Genomic DNA, 15702 nt, shown 5'->3' with positions numbered 1-15702 from the left:
TTTTTCTTTTCCTGAATGGGGTTTCTTAATTGCATTTGGGGGTGTTCTGGAGATAGATAGTTTATTTTAGCCCTTTGTCATTGCACCTGGACATGGGGCAGAGTTCAGATTGCCACCACCTCCCTTCCCCAGTGGCTCATGGAATATGGCACCTGGTTCCACCATATCGGAACTTGATTGACAAGAATTTATATCATTCAGATATCCTGGACCTGGATCTGGATGCTGTAAAGGAATGAGATTGTGAGTTGGCTCTTTCCTGTGTGGGGGATGAATGCACTTCACATGGGTAGGAGCATGTTTTATACTGAGTATGTGGGTGGGCAAAGGGATGGACTGCAGTGCATACTGTTTCTCACTGTGAAGGACGAGTTAATCAGTAGACAGCATTCATTCTCATCTCCTTCCAGAATACTTCCTGTACTGCTGAGGGTGGAAAGTTAAAAATTAAATTTCTAGAACTCTCTTGCAGTTAGGATTCTGTATGAAGAATGGGTTTTACTAATTATATGTACTTAATGCAACATTTAGAAGCTAGTGTGGCACAGCCCGTGTTCCAGTTTTGGGCTTCTTTTTCTGCTGGCAAGCAAGGTTGTGGAGATGCCATGGTGCAGTATCCATTGTGTGTGTGTGTGGGCAGGGAGAGCAGGGGGAGGTACTGAAAGATATTTACAAAGGTGGTGACAGCTGGACTGTGTCTAATGTCCAGGCAGTTGTGACTACGGCAGTGGTTTCCAGTATAAGCTTCCTGATTCTGGAATCACAGCTATGGCAGTGAGCTCTTGAACTCAGTATTTCCCTGGTGGCTTCCTGACACCCTGCCTCTGTTTTTAAGCCAGAGGTAGTAGCAACTGGACTAGATAGTCTAGGAATCTTCTTAGAGGCTCAGTCCAAGGTTTGCTCCTCCAATCTTCTAGAGATTTCATAAACATCTAATTCTCTGTATCAAATATCTGGAATGGACTTTGTTTCCTAAACCCTGACTGATTTAACTGTCTACACATAAAACTTTCCCCATTCTTCTATGCAGAGCCCCAGTTTTGTCCTGGTGTTCACCTTTCCCCCACCCCCATATTACTTACTAATCTCAGCCAGTCTTGGTAATCCTATTTTCCTTGTTGGAATTGGTTTGGGAAAGACCACCGATGCAATTCTGGACAAGGGAGATGCCCAGAGGGAAAGTCTGCAGAGTGGTTTGGTTAAGGGATTTTTGCTTTATACTCGAGATGCAGAAGACAGAAGTGGCCCTTCTCTTTCACTGGATTTTGTTGTGCCTACATGTGGTACCGGGGACTGTGGTAGCCGTACAGTGCTCAAGAGAGGAGTTAGGCTGAGGAGAACACATTTAAGACTGCTGAATGAAAAGACAGATAAACCGAAGCCCTTGATGACGTATTTAAACTGCTGAATTAAATACCCTGGAAATGCCCTATTTCTAGGCTTCTTATTTTGTTGAGATAATAAATCTCTTCATTACTGAAGAGATTTTGAGCAGGAGTTTCTGTTACTTGCACTCGAAAAATCTTGACAGTGTATCCATAAATAACTATACATTTTATTACACCTATAATTCACAAATAAAATAATATGGTTTGTAATGTTACATAATTCTTTTCTCCCCTACACTTTTTCCCTTATCTATCCATGTTGATACCTTTAAATTCAATCCATCCATTTTAACCTCTTTATTGTAGTTTGTTGAATAAACATAGCACACAGTTTATTCCCTTTTTTACTAATGGATATTTGGATTGCTTCCAATTTTTTGCTCTTACAATGCTGAAATGAACATTCCTGTAGCATCTCCCTAAACACATACGCAAGTGTTTTTCTAGGATATTTAACAGATAGACCTACTGGGTCATAAGATACGCACATTTCACATTTTGCTAGATACTGCCAAGTTGATCTTCAAAGTGGCTATGCCAGTTTGCATTCCCACTAGCATTGTGTGAGAGTTCCTATTTGCCATATCCTTTTCAACAATCACAATTTATTTTCTGCTAATCTTATGTGTGTGAAATGATCTCTCATTGTGATTTTAATTAGCCCTTCTTGATTATTCTGAGACTGAACCTTTTAATATGTGTTTTTAGGCTATTCATGTCTCTTAACGTGAGTCACACACTTTTCTATTTGGTTTTTTGTAGTTCTTTATTCTGAATAGTACTCTTGATTGTAATACATGAGGTAAACATCCTCTCGCAATCTACTGCTCGGCTATTAATTTTGTTTATGGTGTCTTTTGTTCCATAAAATTTTCCATTTTGATGTCACATTTTTTTCATCCTTTTCCTTTATGATTTCCCTATGTGCATGTGTGTGTTGTGTGTCTTCTAAAAAAAAAAGCATTACTTATTTTGTGGTCACAAATGTATTTTCCTGTATTTCCTTCATATAATTTTAAAGTTTTATATTTATTTTTTAATTAATAAACTTTATTTTTTAGAGCAAAGTTCACAGCAAAACTGAGTGGAAAGTACCCCCTGTCCTCAGACATACACAACCTCCCCCACTGTCAACATCCTGTACCATTTGTTACAATTGATGAACATACGCTGATACATCGTGATCATGCAAAGTACACAGTTGACATTAGGCTTCACTCTTGTTACAGTCCACTTTATGGATTTTGACAAACGTATAATGACCTGCATCCACCATTGTAGCATCATACAGAACAGTTTCACCGCCCTCTGTGCTCTGCTTAGTTATCCCTCTCTTCCCAGTAACCTCTGGCAAACACTAATCTTTTTACTGTCTCCTTGTCCAGAATGCCATACAGTATGTAGCCTCTTCAGATTGGCTTCTTTCACTTAGTAATATGCATGTAAGTTTCCTCCATATCTTTTCATGGCTTGATAGCTCATTCGTTTTTAGCAAGGAATAGTTTTGCATTGTCTGGTGGTACCACAATTTATTTATGCAGTCATCAACTGAAGGACATCTTGGTTGCTCCCAAGCTTTAGCAATTATGAATAAAGCGGCAATAGTCAACCATGGATATGGACATAAGTTTTTAGTTCATTTGGGGTAAATTTTAAGGAGTGTGACTGCTGGATCCCATGGTAAGAGTATATAAGTTTTGTAAAAAAACGGCCAAACTGTCTTCCAAAGTGACTGTACCATTTTGTATTCCCGCCAGCAATGAATGAGAATTCCTTTCACTCCATATCGTTGACAGCATGTGTTGTTGTCAATGTTTTTTTTTTTAAATTTTGGTCATTCTAATAGGTGTGTAAAGGTGTCTCATTGTTTTAATTTGCAATTCCCTAATGACATATGATGTTGAACATCTTTTCATATGCTTTCTTGCCATCTGTATATCTTCTCAGGTAAGGTGTTTAAGTCTTTTGTCCATTTTTTAAATTGGGTAGTTCATTCTTTTACCGCTGAGTTTTCAGAGTTATTCATATATTTTGGATAACAGTCCTTTATCAGATGTGTCTTTTGCAAATATTTTCTCTCAGTCTGTGTCTTGTCTTCTCATTTTCTTGACATTGTCTTTCACAGAGAAGAAATTTTAACTTTAATGAAGTTCAGGTTATCAATTACTTCTCTCATGGATCATCCTTTGGTTTGTATCTGGAAAGTCATTGCCAACCCAAGGTCATCTAGGAGATTGTATCAGTAATCAAAAACCTTCCAACAAACAAAAGTCCATGACTAGAGAGCTTCAGTGGTGAATTCCCCAAACATTCAAAGAAGGATTACTACCAATTCTTCTCAGACTCTTCTAAAAAATAGAAGAGGGAAGAGGGGGGAACCCTTCCAAACACATTTTTACAAGGCCAGCATTTTTCTGATACCAAAGCCAGAAAAGGATACTATAAAAAAAAAGAAAAGAAAAGAAAATTATAAGCCAATATCCCTGATGAACATAGATGCAAAAAATTTTAACAAAATATTAGCAAACCAAATTCAACAGTGCATTAAAAAGATCATACACCATGATCCAGTGGGATCTATCCCAGGGATGCAAGGATGATTCCATATCCACAAATCGATCAACATGATACACCACACGAACAAACTGAAGAATAAAAACCAAATGATCATCTCAAGAAATGCAGCAAAAGCTTTTGACAGAATTCAACATCCATTTATGATAAAAACTCTCAACAAAATGAGTACAGAGGGAACATACTTTAACATAATAAAGACCATATATGACACATGAATAGCCAATATCATACTCAGCAGTGAAAAGCTGAAAGCATTTCCTCTAAAATCAGAAACAAGACAAGGATATCCACTCCTGTTATTTCTATTTAACATAATATTGGAAGTCCTAGCCACAGCAATAAGATGAGAAAAAAATAAATGGAATCCAAACTAGAAAGGAAGAAATAAAACTGTCAGATTAAATTATACTATATATGGAAAACTACTAAAAAAACCATTAGAATAAATGAATTCAATAAAGTTGTGGGATACAAAATGCATATACAGAAATCTGTTGTGTTTCTATATACTAATGATGAAATATCAGAAAGAGAAATTAAGAAAACAATCCCATTTATAATTGCATCAAAAATAATAAAATACCTGAAAATGAATCTAACCAAAGAGGTAAAGACTTCTACTCTGGAGACTATAAAACATTGATAAAAGAAATTGAAGATGATACAAACAAATGGAAGGATTGCCATGCTCATGGATTGGAAGAATTAATATTAGAATGACCATACTCCTCTAGGCAATCTACAGATTCAATACAATCCCTATCAAAATATCAAAGGTGTTTTTCATAGGACTAAAACCAAATAATTCTAAAATGTGTATGAAAACACAAATAGCCAAAGCAATCTTAAGAAAGAAGAACAAAGCTAGAGGTACCACGACCCTGATTTCAAACTACATTAGACAACTACAGTAATCAAAACAGTATGGTACTGCACAGAAACAGACACATAGATCAGTGGAACAGGATAGAGAGCCCAGAAATAAACCCACACTTATCTGGTCAATTAATCCATGACAAAGGAGGCAAGAATATACAATGGGGAAAAGATAATCCCTTCAATAAATGGTGTTGGGAAACCTGGACAGCTACATGTGAAAGAATCAAACTGGACTACTTTTTCACACCATACACAAAAACAAACTCAAAATGGATTAAAGACTTAAATGTAAGACTGAAACTATAAAACTCCTAGTAGAAAATATAGGCAGTACATTCTTTGATATCAGTTTTAGCAACATCATTTTATCTGTCTCCTCAGGCAAGGGAAACAAAAGCAAAAATAAACAAATGAGACTACATCAAACCAAAAAGCTTTTGCACAGTGAAGGAAACTATCAACAAAATGAAAAGACAACCTATTGAATGGAAGAAGATATTTGCAAATACTATATCCAATAAGGGGTTAATATCCAAAATACACAAAGGACTCATATAACTCAACATCAAAAAAAAAAAAAAAAAAAGAAAGAAAGAAAGAAAGAAAAGAAAAGAAACCTTGTTAAAAAATGGGTAGAAGACCTGCATAGACATTTTTCTGCAAAAGACATACAGTTTGCCAACAGACATGTGAAAAGATGCTCAACATTGCTAATCATCAGGGGAATGCAAATTAAAATGACAATGAGATACCACGCCACACCAGTCAGAAAGGCTACCATCAAAAGACAACAAATAACAAGTATTGGAGAGAATGTGGAATGTGGAGAAAAGGGAGCCCTTAATCACAGTGGAATTGTAAACTGGTTAAGCCACTATGGAAAACAATATGGAGACTCTTCAAAACATTAAAAATAAAATTAACATGTGATCCAGCAATTTCACTTCTGGGTTTTTACCCAAAGAAAACAAAAACACTAATTCAAAAAGATATATACACCCTTATGTTCATTGCAGCGCTATTACAATCGCCAAGATATGAAACCAATCTAAGTGTCCACCAACAGACGAAAAGATAAAGATCTTCAGCCATAATAAAATGAAATCTGGCCATTTGTGACAACATGGATGGATCTAGAGGGTATTATGCTAAATGAAATAAGTCAAAGACAAATACCATATTATCTCACTTATATGTGGAATCCTAAAAACAAAACAAACACAAAAATGAAAACAGACTCATAGATACAGAACAAATTAGTAGTTGCCAAAGGAGGAGGTGGAGGGGGGAGCAAAATAGGTGGAAGAGATGAAGAGGTACAAACCTCCAGGTATAAGGAATATGGTCAATAGTATTGTAATAACTTTGTATGGGGACAGATGGTTACTAGACTTTCCATGGTGATCATTCCATAATGTATGCAAATACCAAATCTCTGTGTAGTACACCTAAAAGTAACATAATATTTTACATCAACTATATTTCAGTTTAAATTAAAAAGATACATTTTGTAACCCAGAATGTGGCCTATCTTGGTGAATGTTCCATGTGAGCTTGAGAAGAGTGTGTATTCTGCTTTTCTTGGATGAAGTAGTCTGTCAATTATATCCAATTGATAAACGGTGCTATTGAGCTCAACTATGTCTTCATTGATTGTCTGCTTACTGGAGCTATCTGTTTCTGATAGAGGGGTGTTAAAGTCCCCAGCTATGGCAGTGGATTCATCTGTGATTCATCTATTTCTCCTTACAGTTCTATAAGGTTTTTTCTTCATTTGTTTTAATGGTTTAATGTTAGGTGCATACACAGCAAGGATTACTACCTCTCCTGGGAGTATTGACCCTTCATTATATAATGACCTTCTTCGTTCCTGATAATTTTCTTTGCTCTGAAGTCTGCTCTGTCTGAAATTAATATAGCTACTCCTGCTTTCTTTCGATTGAGGTTGGTTTGATATATCTTTCTCCACCTTCTTAATTTTAACCCATTCATGTCTTTATACTTAAAGTGGATTTCTGGTAGACAACATATAATTAGGTCTTGGGTTTTTTTCTTTAATCTATTCTGATAATCTCTTTTAATTGGCGTATTAGACCATTGACGTTTAAGTTGATTATTGATATAGTTGGGTTAATACCTACCATACTTGCTACTGTTTTCTGTTTTATTTTTTTGCCCTGCTCTTTGCTTTTTTGTTTTCCACATCTTTCTGCCTTCTGTGGTTTTAATTGAGCATTTTATGTGATTCCATTTTCTCTCCTTTCTTAACGTATCAATTATACTTCTTTTTTAAACTTTTTTTAGTGGTTGCCCTAGAGTTTGCAATATACGTTTACAACTAATCCAAGTCTGCTTTCAAACAATACTATTCCATTTCATGGATCGTGCTGGTATCTTCTAATAACAAAATACTCCTAAGTCCTCCCTCTTGTCCCTTGTATCATTATCACTGCTGTCATTTATTTCACTTATATATAAGCACACATAAGCATATACATATAAATACACATACATACTTGTACAAATATATAATCAAATACATTTTTGCTATTATTTTGAACAAACTGTTGTCTGTTAGATAAATTAAGAATAAGACACATAAGTCTTTATGTTATCTTCATTTATTCATTCTCTGGTTATCTTCCTTCCTTCCTCCCTCCCTCTCTCTTTTCTTTTTTCTTTCTTCCTTTCTTCCTTCCTTCCTTCCTCCCTCCCTTCCTTCCTTCCTCCCTCCCTCCCTTCCTTCCTTCCTTCCTCCCTCCCTCCCTCTCTTTCTTTCTTTCTCTCCTTCTTTCTTTCTTTCTTTTTCTTTCTTTCTTTCTCTTTCTTTCTTTCTTTCTTTCTTTCTTTCTTTCTTTCTTTCTTTCTTTCTTTCTTTCTTTCTTTCTTTCTTTCTTTCTTTCTTTCTTTCTTTCTTTCTTTCTCTCTCCTTCTTTCTTTCTTTCCTTCTTTCTTTCTTTCCTTCTTTCCTTCTTCCTTTTTAATGTAGATCCAAGTTTCTGACCTATATCATTTTCCTTCTCTCTGAAGAACTTTTAACATTTCTTTCAAGACAAGTCTATTGACAACAAATTCCTTCCATTTTTGTTTGTCTGAGAAAGTCCTTATTTCTTTTTCACTTTTGAAGGATAATTTTGCAGAGTACGGAATTCTAGGTTGGTGGATTTTTTTTCTCTTCATATTTTAAATATTTCACTCTATACTTTCTTCTTGCTTGCATGATTTCTGAGAAGTCAGCTATAATTCTTCTCTTTGCTCCTCTATAGGTAAGATGTTTTATCTCTCTGGCTTCTTTTAGGATTTTTTCTTTATCTTTGCTTTTCTGAATTTGAATTTGATATGCTTAGGTGTAGTTTGTTTGTTTTTTCATTTGTTTGTTTTGTATTTATCCTGCTTGTTGTTCTCTGAGCTTCCTGAATCTGTGGTTTGGTGTCGGACATTAATTTGGGGAAATTTTCAGTCATTATTATTTCAAATATTGCTTCTGTTCCTTCTCTTTCTTCTCCTTCTGGTATTCCCATTGCACATGTTACACATTTTGTAGTTGTCCTCCAGTTCTCAGGTATTCTTTCTTTCTTTTTTTTTTTTTTTTTTTTTTTGCCCCCAGCCTTTTTTTGTTTTTCTTTTCAGTCTTGGAAGTTTTTCTTGTTAAATATTCAAGCTCAGAGACTTTTTCCTCAGCCATGTCCAGTCCACTAATGAGTCCATTAAAGGTGTTTTTCATTTCTGTTACAGTGTTTTTGATCTCTAGCATTTTTTCCTGATTCTTTCTTAGAATTTCCATCTCTTTGCTTACATTATCCATCTGTTCTTTGCTTACACTATCCATCTGTTGTCTATTTTTAAAAATCTTTATCATATTAATCAGAATTTTAAAATTTTCTGGCCTGATATCTCCAACGTTTCTGCCATATCTGACTCTGGTTCTGATGCTTGTTCAGTGTCTTCACACTCTTGTTTTTTGACTTTTAGTATGCTTTGTAATTTTTTGTTGAAAGGTGGAAAAAGTGCCCTGGGTAAGTGGAACTGCAATAATGAGCCTTTAATAATGTAGCTGTAAGATGTGGGAGGAGGGGACACATTCTATAGTCCTATGATTAGCGCTCAGTCTTTTGGTAAGCCTGTGGCCCTGGACTGTGAACTTTACCACTGCTTCTTACAACTTTTTCCTCCCTTTAGTGGGAAAGAATGGCTAGACAGGGCTAGACTGCGTACTTCCCTTCCTGTACATGGAGAGTCTAGAGTGGACTTGAGTTGGGTGTTTCCTCTCCCCCAGGTGGGTTAGGCTCTAACAAAACCCCAGCAGGTTATGCTCTGGTAAAGCAGTTTCTCCTGAGGGCAGACCTTATTAGAAAGAACAGAATGCTCTGGTGTATTTCAAAATGCTTCCTTTTCTCCTTCCTGTGCCGGAATCACAGGTGAGAGATTTTTTTCTGGTATTTGCTGTGAGAACCTCATAGAGCTCCTGGAGGTAAAACTCACAAAAGTGTGAGGGCCTCTCTACGACTGGGTCTCCCTGGAGCATCTCTCTCTTAGGCTTGCCTACACTGAGCCTCCAGCAATCTGTCAATGACAGTTTAGGTGTTCCTACTGTGTTTCTGGCTCCCATGGTGGTTTCTGCTCCAGTATGTTGTCATTCTCTGTATCCATCTGTCTGTTTCTCCAGTTCTGGAGGTAGCCATTTGCCCTGTGATTTCACTTCTCTGACAGGTCTAAGAAGAGTTGTTGACTTTTCACTTTGTTCAGTTTTGTATTTGTTGCTAGGATGATATGAAGATTTCTAAGCTTCTTATAAAGCAGCCCAGAAATCAGAAGTCTAAAGTTTTATTTTTCATATTTAGCTCTTTAATAAATCTGGAGCTAAATTTTGTGGTGTTAAATGATGTAATATAGATAACAAATTTTATTTTATTTTTCTATAGGTAGCCAAGTGGTACACCACCAATTATTGAACAGTCCATTCTTTCCTCACTTACATTTCAGTGCTGCCTCTGCAATGTATCAAGATCCTACATATATTTGAATCTGTTTCTGAGCTTTCTATTTCACTCCATTGTTCTTTCCATCTACTCCTGTACCAACACCACACTGTCTTAATGGCTATATTTTTATAATAATAGTCCTAGGTTATTATGTTGGCAACCAATTTACAGAAAGCCATTTTTTCCCATTTTTAAAAGCTCCATTGAGTTATAATTTACCTACTCTAAACTTCACCCATTGCAAATGTTCAATTCAATGATTTTAGTAAAGTTACAGAGTTGTGCAATCATCACAATTCAGGATAAGAACATTTCCATCACCCTATAAAGTTCCTTCTTGCCCTTTTGTAATTAATCCCCACACCTATCCACCACCCCTCCAGCTCTAGGCAACAATCATCTGTTACTTGTCTCCACAAATTGGCCTTTTCTTGACATGTCATGTAAACAGAATGTGTACACAATATGTAGTCTCTGTGAAAGCCAGCTTTTAAGTCAATCCACCTAATGTCCAATTTGCTAATCTTTATCCTATTCACTAACATTTAAAAATTTTTAAAGAAATAACCTTCTTGAACATATTAAATAATAAATACTTGAATGTATTAAAATATGACAATGTTCTTCTTGAGACTATTGTCTCAAATAGATTTTATACATAGAATATGTATATTCTAAACTACATTTTTCTTAGCAGCATCTGAAGGAGTGTTTAATTTGCCAAAAGTTAATTTATGAAGAATGTATTCCTGAATAGTTTAATATAGTCTTGAATATACTCATGTATAGATTGTATCTTTTCTCATATATATTACTGATAAGAATAATGAAGATTATATTATTATTAAGTCATTGACTCTATTCATGAAGAATGTACTTGAGGTAGATAGTCTTGAATAGATCCCTGACTGTATTTACTCTGTTGAATATATCCTTGCTTAGAATTCTTCCAACTAAAGTCAAGAATATTGCTTACAACACATTGTGGCTACTCAGTACCTCATGTAAATTTTGTGAGTCAGTCATTTGTGTAATTAATTCTTCAGCAAATTGGCTCTGGGGAAATTAACTTTTGGCAAACTGGCCATTCATTGAATTGGCATTTGGTGAATTGGCCAACTTGATAATATATCTTGATAGCTTATGAAGCAAATCCCTTATCTTTCTTCTTTTCAGATGTATGTTGCTTACTTATGCACTTTTCCTTTAATGTACAAGTCTTAGAATTAGATTAAGTTCTGTAGAAAATTTCTACTGGAATTTTGTTTGGAGTTACACTGATTAAGTCCTGCCTAATAAGTTATTATTGGTGTTAGAAGTGCTAATACTTTTTGTATGTTTGTGCTATACCCAGCAGCCTTGAAAAATGCTCTGATTAGGTCTAAGCGTTCGGGTTTGGGGTTTTCTATGTAGATAATTATGTCTATAAATAATAATTTTTTCTCTTTCCTTCCTTATAACTATTTTTTCCTGTGTTATTACATTCTTTAGGACCTCAAGTGTAATCTTGGGTAAGAGGAGCAATAGAAGACATCCAGTCTTTTTCTTGACATCAAAGGAAATCCTGATAAACTTCAAACAGTAAGACTGTAGATTTTGGATGATACTCTTTATCAGATTAAAACAGGTCCATTCTATTTCTAGTCAGATAAACATTTTCTTTTCTTTTTAAATATTTTTTAGTTATGAAAGAGTATTGAATTTTATTGAATATTTTCTGCATCTGCTGAGATGATCGTAAGTTTTTTTCTCTTTTACTCTGATAAGTGGTTACTTACATTGATCTATCTTCTGCTATTGCATGATACATTCCTGGAATAAATCCTACTCGGTCAAGACATATTACTGCTTATAAACACTTCTGAATTTGACTTGATTTAGTATTTTATATCTATGTTAATAAGTAACAATGCTAAATGACTATCTCTGTTTCTTGCTTTCTTTCTCTTTGTTTCTTTCTCTCTTTCTTTCTTATCTGACAATTTTCTATTATCCTACTATCCTTGTCCAGGTTTAATACCAAGGTTTAACTAGCTGTATACAATGAGTTACCTTTTTCTAAATTTCTACTCTCTGGAACAGCTTGTTTTGATGATGGATTTAAGAACTGCTTTAATTTATTTAGTAATGATTATAGGTCCTTAAAGTTAGCAAATTTCCTTGGGTCAGTGTTGATAATTATCCATTTATCTAAGTTTCCAAATTTTTTAGCACAAAGTTGTCTGTAGATTATTTTATGATTTAAAATTTTCTACTGCTTCTGTAGTTATGTCTCCTTTCCCTACCCAAATCATTATTTGTATATTCTTTCTACTTTCTGTTTAATCTATTAATCTGTTAGAAGTATACTAAAATCTCCCATTGTAATTTTTTATGTAAAAGTTTTCCCCTTATAATTATGTTAGTTTTTACTTTATATGTTTTGAAGCTATTTTATCAAGTACATGTAATTTCATGATAATTATGCCTTATTTGTTCATTGTTCTATTTATCATGCAATGTTTCACACTGTCTGTATTTATGCCTTTTTCCTTAATTTTTATCTGATATGAATAGTTATTTTGATTAGTATTTGCCTTGTATATAAGTGTATTTTATTTTTGAAAATGAATGGTATATTATACACATAGTTTTGTACCTAGCTTTTGTGAAAAAAGTTATTGGGGGAAAATAACATGCACATAGAAAAGGAAAAAAGCATATACAGAGAGATTTAATGACTATAAAGTGTACACCTGTGTGACCACCACTCAGATCAAGAAACAGAACACTGCCAGCACGCCACAGCCTCCCGTTTGCCTCTCCTTAATCATCCATTCCCTCCCTCCCTCCCTGCAGAGGGAAGCATTCTCTTGACTTTTGTGATCGTCATCGCCTTGTTGTTATCTATAGTTTAGCCTTCTCTGAATGCATCTCTAAACAATAAAGTTCAGCTTTAGCTGTTTTTCAACTTTATGTTAATGGAATCATATTGTATACCTTCTTTTGTGTCTTGCTTTTTTTTTTTTTTTTTTGCTCAATATTACATTTTTAAGATTGATCCTTGTTGTTGAATATAATGCACTTTGCTTTTTCCACTTACAAATATATCTTGGAGATTGTTCCAAAGCACTGCATGGAAGAATAATGATTTAGTCAACCAGGCAGGGTCAGAGAGAAGCCTTGTGAGAAATGGAGAACAGGTGAGCAAGTGGTGGATGGACGATTTCAGAGATTTCTGTGGATCCCTCTTAATGGCCAAGGCTGACTGGGGACAGTTAACAGCGCTGGTAGCACAGGCTGTTACTCCCTCAACAACTTCTCATTTGCTTTGTCTCTTGTTCACCCTGTGGGTGGACTGGGAAGCTGCTTGGCTCATAGAGTCACAGAAGACAAAAAGGAAAGGGAACACTCACTTGCCTTTCCTCCCAGTGCAGTGTAAGTTTGGAATAGTCTTGTTTCTTTACTGTTAATAACATAACCACCTATTTATATTTATCACTACTTCTCCTACATTACAGAACCCTCTTCCCTTCCCCCCGAGTCATCATGGAAATATTAGAGTAATACTCTTTTCTCAGTTAACCTTTCCTTCCAGGATAGTTTATTTTTGAGAGGAAACATTTGATAAAGCTCAGAGTAATTTTAAATACATGATTTGCCATGTTAACACTTGTCACTTATCATATGCACTTCAGTCCGACCTCCCTGCCATTCTGTTAACCTTCAGAGGCGCGTTAAAGCAAGCCATTTGCAGCTGCCCTGTGAAAACTCTGCATTTAAATTGCTTTTCCTCCCTTCCCCAAATTTTCCATAACTATAAATAAATTTAATTACCATTCCAAGAAGTGTAAGCAAATCTTCTATTACATTTTTTAATCTTTTATCTCCTTCTTATCCCTCCACCAAATATACAGTATATCAGGCAGCCTCTTTGCTTCGAGTGGCACTAGTCCTCTCACAGCAATCCTCCCACGAATAAAAATCTGAATCTCTTTTCCCTTCCATCCAATTGAGTTTCCTGAGAGTTTCAGTGCAACCCAGCACTCCAGGGCCTACCCTGCAGCTATAAGCATTTCTGTAGAGGAGGTCATGGGGAACCAACATTAGGGGCTCCTCAAATGCTGTTCTGGCCTCCTTCCACTGGCACGGAAATGGAGCACACCCAAGGTTGCATCCTCACCATGGCACAAATGCAAATTTCCTTCTGTTACCATGAGGTCAGGTCCAAATGACATCTTGAGAAGGCAGACTAATAACAATTTACCCTGAAGACTTTATTCTTTTCAAAGCATAAGGCATTATCATTTCATTTGTTCCTTTTACTTTCCATTACATAATACTGTTATCAACCTAGTAGATGTGTGATACCATGTTATCAACTATATATTTCATTTGTTCTTGACAAGGTCTTCATAACGTCAGGAGGACAGGAATTTTCCTACCCTCCTTGATACACATGGGAAACTAAAGGCACATTACACACACACACACATACACACGCCTGTTTACCTCCAGAGTTGCTTATTTGACTGCCACGCTTTTTGCTTTCAAGCCACCTCCTTCCTCTCTCCTCCTTTCTTAGTCACAACAAAAACTTCTCTGTAGTGACAGCAGTGGGGTTTAGAGAAAGGGCTGCTACACTCCTTCCCCAGAACTGCTAGGGGTAAAGCACGTGTGCCTGGGTCTGCGTTCCAGCCTCTGGAGCTTTCTGTGCCTGCTGGCCCCTCCCTCAGTTTGCCCCCCGAGATCCTTGCTGCCTCTCACCTCCTCAGATCCCTGCACAGAGAATCAAGGGTCCAGGCTTACTTTATTCTTTCTCATCCCAGGGTCCTACACCATCCCTCAAGTACCTCCCTTCCTGAGCCCAGGACTCTGGGAGGGGTGATCTGGCTGCCTGACTGCCCACTCTTGGTTTGGTCCACAACACCAGCTGCTCTGGGCCTTTAGGTTCTAGGATCCTGGAGTCGGTCCTTCTAGAACTGAGCAGGGATCAGGAAGAAGCGGGACATGCTGCTCAGATGGGAGCAGGAAGATCTAAGCAAGAGAAACACCAAGAAGGACTGGAGAGGACCCTGAGCCTTCATTCTAAGCAGAGCAGCACTAGCTGATCGGGGGACCATTCCCGGTGGTCTGTCTACTAATGGTGAGCTAAGTGGAGGATAAACTCATGCACGACATTCAGGGAAAACTGTCAACACTGCTGCCCACTCATAGCTAATAATAACAGTAATAGTAATGATGATAAGAATTTTCATGTGCCAAGCACCCCTTCAAGTGCTTTATATGTAATAACTCATTTAATCCTCCAGCAATCCTATGCAGGAGGTCATACTATTTCCCGCATTTTACAGGGGGAGAATTGAAGTACAGGGAGGTGAGCAGGTTTTCTAAGGTCACACAGTTGGTAAGTGGTTGAGTGAGGATTTAAAATCAGAGATCTGGCCTCTAGAGCCCATACTCTTAACCATTACACTCAAGAGTCGGTGATGGCGAGACAACATTGAAACCTGGGTGTAACAAGTTTATAACTTGGGATGCCTCAAGCTGCGAGTATCAGAAACTGCATCTCAAAATGACTTACACATTAACCATGGATGAACGTTGGGGACGAGAGACCATTTCTTCCTGGGGAGGAACGGGTTTCCTTAGGAGAGAGGAAACATTTCCCAGAAGGCTCCCGGCACATTGATCCACATGCCACTCTCCAGAATTACATCACCCACCTGTGCCTACGGGGACCATCATGACCATCTTGGACCAATCAGGACTTGCTCTTTGGAGCTGGAACAAGAGCCAGCTTCCCCTGAAGTAAAAGAACATATGGAGCAGGTGGAACCTGAACACAACAGGCTGTTAGGAAGATGCGTTCGGGGTGGGGGTGGGGGGGGAATGGA

At 36.7% G+C, this 15702-nt stretch overlaps 1 long non-coding RNA gene across 1 annotated transcript in view; it reads right to left on the bottom strand.

Annotated features, from left to right (window-relative positions):
* Positions 1-1607: 1607 nt before the first annotated feature.
* LOC141573406 (uncharacterized) overlaps positions 1608-15702 on the bottom strand; it is a 38020-nt gene continuing 23925 nt past the window's right edge. Inside the window, exon 3 of the long non-coding RNA XR_012499096.1 lies at positions 1608-3827. This is a non-coding gene — a long non-coding RNA (uncharacterized LOC141573406). The remainder of the gene's footprint in view (positions 3828-15702) is intronic.

This window comes from Camelus bactrianus, chromosome 15 (genome assembly GCF_048773025.1).
Source record: "Camelus bactrianus isolate YW-2024 breed Bactrian camel chromosome 15, ASM4877302v1, whole genome shotgun sequence".
In the NCBI taxonomy this organism is placed as follows: Eukaryota; Metazoa; Chordata; class Mammalia; order Artiodactyla; family Camelidae; genus Camelus; species Camelus bactrianus.
This window is presented reverse-complemented; position numbering and strand designations above follow the sequence as displayed.